Source organism: Myripristis murdjan, chromosome 2 (assembly GCF_902150065.1).
Source record: "Myripristis murdjan chromosome 2, fMyrMur1.1, whole genome shotgun sequence".
In the NCBI taxonomy this organism is placed as follows: Eukaryota; Metazoa; Chordata; class Actinopteri; order Holocentriformes; family Holocentridae; genus Myripristis; species Myripristis murdjan.
In genome coordinates, this window is record NC_043981.1 from 139,977 (window position 1) to 145,447 (window position 5,471).

Below are 5,471 nucleotides of genomic sequence, written 5' to 3' on the forward strand. Positions count from 1 at the left end.
AAGAGTGGTGGAGAATGCCTTTGGGATCCTGGCTGCCCAGTGGAGGATTTTTCACCGGGTAATTGGAGTGAGCCCAGTGAATGTGGACTGGATTGTGAAGGCCACTGTGGCCCTTCACAACTTCCAGAGGTGGAATTTAACAACGCAGGCTGAATCAGTACAGGAACCTGAAGCCCCACCTGCACTTCAAGACCTGACAAGAGCTGGCTCCAACAATGCCTCCCAAGAAGCCCTCGCCATCCGGGAGAAATTCACCAGCTACTTCCTCTCTGCTGCTGGAGAAGTTCCCTGGCAGAGCAACCTCGCCTGACCTGCCTACCTGAGCGACCCACATTCTCCTTTGCTGCTGTTAAAAAGGCTCTTTTAAGAGCCAAGTACATGCTCATAAAGAGCTTGATTTCCAAAATTAATTACAGGAGTATTGACTGCCAGACAGTCTGTGAATAAAGTTATCATTTTCTTTCTTCATTTCAAATGTACATGTATACATACTGTGGCAGTATGTGTTGTGCCTGTTGAACTTGTTTGTGTCCAGATTGCCTGGCTCATTGGCCAATCGCTGGGGGTCAACGTAGTATAAAGGAGAGGGGCTTACCATCTTGACGCTATTCAGGGTTGCCAAGTCCGCGTTTTTTCCGCCAAATTGGGATACTTTTTAAGTGTTGCCGCGGGTAACAAATTTTGTCCGCGGGTTGGGCTTGGGCAGACCTGTGGCATACAGACGATGAATAATGCCTATGAATAAAGATTCATATTTTGAATGACTAATGAAATCTGCTGCCACGAGTTTGAGCCCACCAGAGAGATGCTGGCCTTGTTCAATACAGTTCTGTATGACAGGGACCAGGGCGAGGGATCTCAACATGTCTAAAAAGAAACTGGACAGCGCTGTAAATAGTTCAAGTTCATGGAGTTTTTTCCCATTCTTTTTGATGTTGGAGACAGCCAGCAGTTTAACAGGTAAGCTGAAATGATTTTCAATTGCCTTTGCCTGGGAAATTGCCTTTAATGTTTATGTTATTTTATTACGGAGCCCCTAAAGGGACATGGAGAATTTTTTTTTTTTTAGGTTTGTTTCTCGTGCGCACGAGAAAATACATGGGGAATTTTTTTTTTTTTACACGTTTCTCGTGCGCACGAGAAAACACAAGGGGATTTTTTTTTTTTTTTTTTAGACATGTTTCTCGTGCGCACGAGAAAACACATGGGGAATTTTTTTTTTTCCAGATATGTTTCTCGTGCGCACGAGAAAGCATTGGATGCGCGCGCATGCCTATATGACACGTCCTTCCGCTCCACGGCGTCAGCCACCACATAAACCTCCGGGTTGCGGCTACCGCAACAGCAGCAGCTACCTTTTTCACCCGCTCCCTCCTTGATCTCACTAAAATTACTGTGACAGACGTTAACCGAATCATTCAGGCTAATTCCGCCACAGCCAGCAAGAGAAAGGACAAAGGATTTACACTCTACGTGTCAAATTACTTCCATAACTATGAAGGTAAGTTAAGTGTTTTACGTTAGCCTCAGACTAGACTAGCGTACATGTTAGCGAGTGGCTAACAACGTTAACCTTCAGCGGCATCAGCTGCACTAATGATGTTACTGTTGTAGTTTGTCCGGTGTCTTTTTGATAGAACGTATTTAACCCATATCTACATGTTGATCATAGTTTCAAACAAGGCTCCGACAGGGCTAACAGGTAGATGTCAGTGCTACAGGTCAGTGAGGAAAAGTTAACCTCCTCACAGCCTGAGTGTAAGGGAGAGTCCTCATGCAGGTTCACTTCAAATTCCCGAGAAAACAACTTACTCAGATCAAGTTTTTGTGAGACATACCATTGTGATAAACGTCGGTTCGGCTTACAATGGATTCAACTAGTCTTTATTTATTTATTCTTAACAGTTTATGGTATTTATAGAACAGGAGGCTAGAGAATTATAGGGGTCTTATCAGGTGAATGCTCCTGTTTATTTGCTTACACATCTACTCTTTATGCTCACTGTAGCTGTAATGTGTTGCAAATGCAGTATTTTCTTTTGTCTTAACATGTGTGTATTGTAACAGATTGTACTGAGGGATTCACGTCCTGTAGAGCTGACAGCTGCCAGTGTTGGTGTGTGGCCGGCCCCGCCCTGTGGAACCACGGAGCAGCTCTCTTGTACCAGACTGCCCACTACTCCCAGAAGAAGCTCACCTCTGTCCCAATTGTTTACACACAAGAGGACATGTTTATCCAGAGGATTACCTGTGACAATGATATCACAAATATCATGAAGGAGAGGGTTGACTTTTTCTTTTTTTATGTCTTTCTCAGCATATATTTGTCTAATTAGTTTTCCACTATAAGGCAAACAGATCCTCCGCACCCTGACGCAAACTTTTACTTAATCACTTTATTTCACTGGACTGTCTGTGTCAGTGTGCGGGGGATCTGTTTGTCTTAGTGTGTCCCACGTTCCTGCTGCCTTCCAGCACCTGACTACCTGTGGCTGTGCGAGATTTCATTGATTGTAGTTTTCCACTATGTTGACTGAATGAAATGTCATAAACCTCCAACTTACTGAATGAAATGTCATAAACCTCCAACTATGATTTGAATTAAAAACATACTGATTGAATTACAAATGGCTGGTGTTGATTAGTTGTCTATCAAATATACAAATATGTGCATATTTTAAAATGAAGTAATGAGAAAATATGACAGGCCTTGATACCAAAGTGTTTATGTCAAAGTACCAAAATGTTAACACAAAAAGCAGTAAAGTTGAAGTTACATTAAGTAAAACATACACATCAGTTGAAAAAGAAACAAGTATTTCAACAAATAGTAGTTAATTCAAAGTTAACAATGAAATATCCTTAGTAGGTGAACATACAGATGACAATGAAAGAAACAGTGATGTCATGTGATTGCATTGAAACTATTCTCCAAACGCACACAAATTATGGTTGTTGTCCATCCACAGACTTCTATGTTCTAGTACAAAGCTAGACAAATTAATATGGTACACTTCCAGCACGTAGTAGTCTGGCATAAAGACACACAACAGTGTTCAGCAGTTGTACCAGATGTTCGCTGATATTTGAACTTTCTCATCTTCTCTGTGGTAAGGATAGAGTTGACTAGCTTTGCACTTAACAATATGAAGGATGCAATGGTTACTCCTGTGAAAAAAGGGCAAAACAACGCAAAGGTCAGAAATTTGAGCATTGAGGTCAGAAAGGTCAGACACTGAGGTTTTCATCACCATGTAAATATACTGTAGGTCATTACAGCTAGTTGCAATCAGACTGGGAAATGTGTCTGCTTTTAAATCCTCATAAAACCAAAGAGACATTGTGATTCAAGTTTGACAGCATTTAGGTGATACAGTAAGTAACAATACAAACTTTATGCCTTAACCGGATCTGGGTTAATACCTTGCAGTGAGATAAGATAATTATTTAGTATTATGTAAACACACTATACACACCTACACACAAATACGCCTGTCTAGTCAAGTTTAACAAGTTACCATGGTTCTTGGCTTGTGCCACCTCTGTTCTGACTCTGTGCAGCTGTGCACTGGTGGGACAGAGGTGAGCTTCTTCTGGGAGTAGTGGGCAGTCTGGTACAAGAGAGCTGCTACGTGGTTCCACAGGGCGGGGCCGGCCACACACGCCTTGTTTGAAACTGTGATCAACATGTAGATATGGGTTAAATACGTTATATCAAAAAGACACCGGACAAACTACAACAGTAACATCATTGGTGCAGCTGATGCCGCTGAAGGTTAACGTTGTTAGCCACTCGCTAACATGTACGCTAGTCTAGTCTGAGGCTAACGTAAAACACTTAACTTACCTTCATAGTTATGGAAGTAATTTGACACGTAGAGTGTAAATCCTTTGTCCTTTCTCTTGCTGGCTGTGGCGGAATTAGCCTGAATGATTCGGTTAACGTCTGTCACAGTAATTTTAGTGAGATCAAGGAGGGAGCGGGTGAAAAAGGTAGCTGCTGCTGTTGCGGTAGCCGCAAACCGGAGGTTTATGTGGTGGCTGACGCCGTGGAGCGGAAGGACGTGTCATATAGGTATGCGCGCGCATCCAATGCTTTCTCGTGCGCACGAGAAACTTTCTCGTGCGCACGAGAAACATGTCTAAAAAAAAAAAAAATCTCCATGTGTTTTCTCGTGCGCACGAGAAACATGTCTAAAAAAAAAAAAAAAAATCCCCATGTGTTTTCTCGTGCGCACGAGAAAGTTTCTCGTGCGCACGAGAAACATGTCGAAAAAAAAAAAAATTCTCCATGTGTTTTCTCGTGCGCACGAGAAACATGTCTAAAAAAAAAAAAATTTCCCCATGTGTTTTCTCGTGCGCACGAGAAACATATCTAAAAAAAAATTTTCCCCATGTCCCTTTAGGGGTTCCGTATTTTATAGATATTATAGTGCATTTTGCAATTATAGCAATGCTGTTGGACTTTAAAAGCAACATATATGGATTTTTATGGGCATATTTTTAGTTCTGGTACTGGGCTGATTTTTGGGCCGTTTTTATACCCGGTTGGGCGGGTTTTGGGCTGGTTTTGAGTTGCTGTTTGGCTGCTTTTGTCTCACAGATCTGGCAACCCTGACGCTATTTACTCTTTGGCACCCACGGCGCTTCACTTCCAGTTCGCCTCACTGCTGGGTCGCACCTGTGTCGCTCTCGCTCAGGTATGTTTGTAGCTGCCGATTTCATCGTGGTTTGCGCAGTATTTTGTCGCTGTTATTTAATAGACATTCTTGCCTTTTCGGTCTGTCCGTGCTGGGTCCCCTCGCTCGTCTAGCATGAGTGCACGCGCACTGCTTTTCTGGTGTGTTATGGTTTGGTTTGCAGGTGTTGTAGCGTGCTAGCGCTAGCTTATCATGTTTAGCACGTGCGTTTGGTCTGTGTGTGTGTGTGTGTGTGTGTGCGTGTGTGCGTGTGTGCGTGCGTGCGTGCGTGCGTGCGTGCGTGCGTGCGTGCGTGCGCGTTAGCATGTTAGCATGTTAGTTTATCATGTTTAGCTTGTGTTAATGTCCGTTTTTATTATAGGTTCCACTGTTTTTAACAGCTAATTGACCGCCGGAATTGCTGCTGCTTTGCTTAGCTTTGCTTCGCTGTGCACTGTTCTGCTTTGCTTTGCTTTTGCTGTGTTGCCTTGCTTCGCTGCAGCTGCTATTCTGAACCTTGTTCTACTGACCTGTAGTACTCAAACGTCGCTAGCTTTCTGTAACTACTCCACCTCAACTGCTACTAGCTGGTACCGCGGGGCTGTGCTTTGGGTGCGACTAGAGCCGGTGTGTGCCTGTGTCCGCTCCGCCTGCTCCCCTCGGCTGTGGTTCGCTCCGGCACTGCGGTCATTCTCCACCGCTGGGTCGCCTGGTTGTGTGGCTCCTTTCCCACAGGCATTAACGGGACTGTGTGACTAAGGGATTTTGGTTGTTTTTCTTGTAAATTTATGT

The 5,471-nt window shown here is 43.6% G+C and overlaps 1 long non-coding RNA gene across 1 annotated transcript; it reads right to left on the reverse strand.

Moving 5' to 3' along the window:
• Positions 1 to 2,625: 2,625 nt before the first annotated feature.
• LOC115373704 (uncharacterized) lies at positions 2,626 to 3,955 on the reverse strand. Its single transcript, XR_003929561.1, has 3 exons — positions 3,848 to 3,955; positions 3,519 to 3,676; positions 2,626 to 3,168 (listed from the first exon to the last, which is right to left on the reverse strand). It is a non-coding gene; the product is annotated as an uncharacterized LOC115373704 (long non-coding RNA).
• Between the last annotated feature and the right edge of the window lie 1,516 nt (positions 3,956 to 5,471).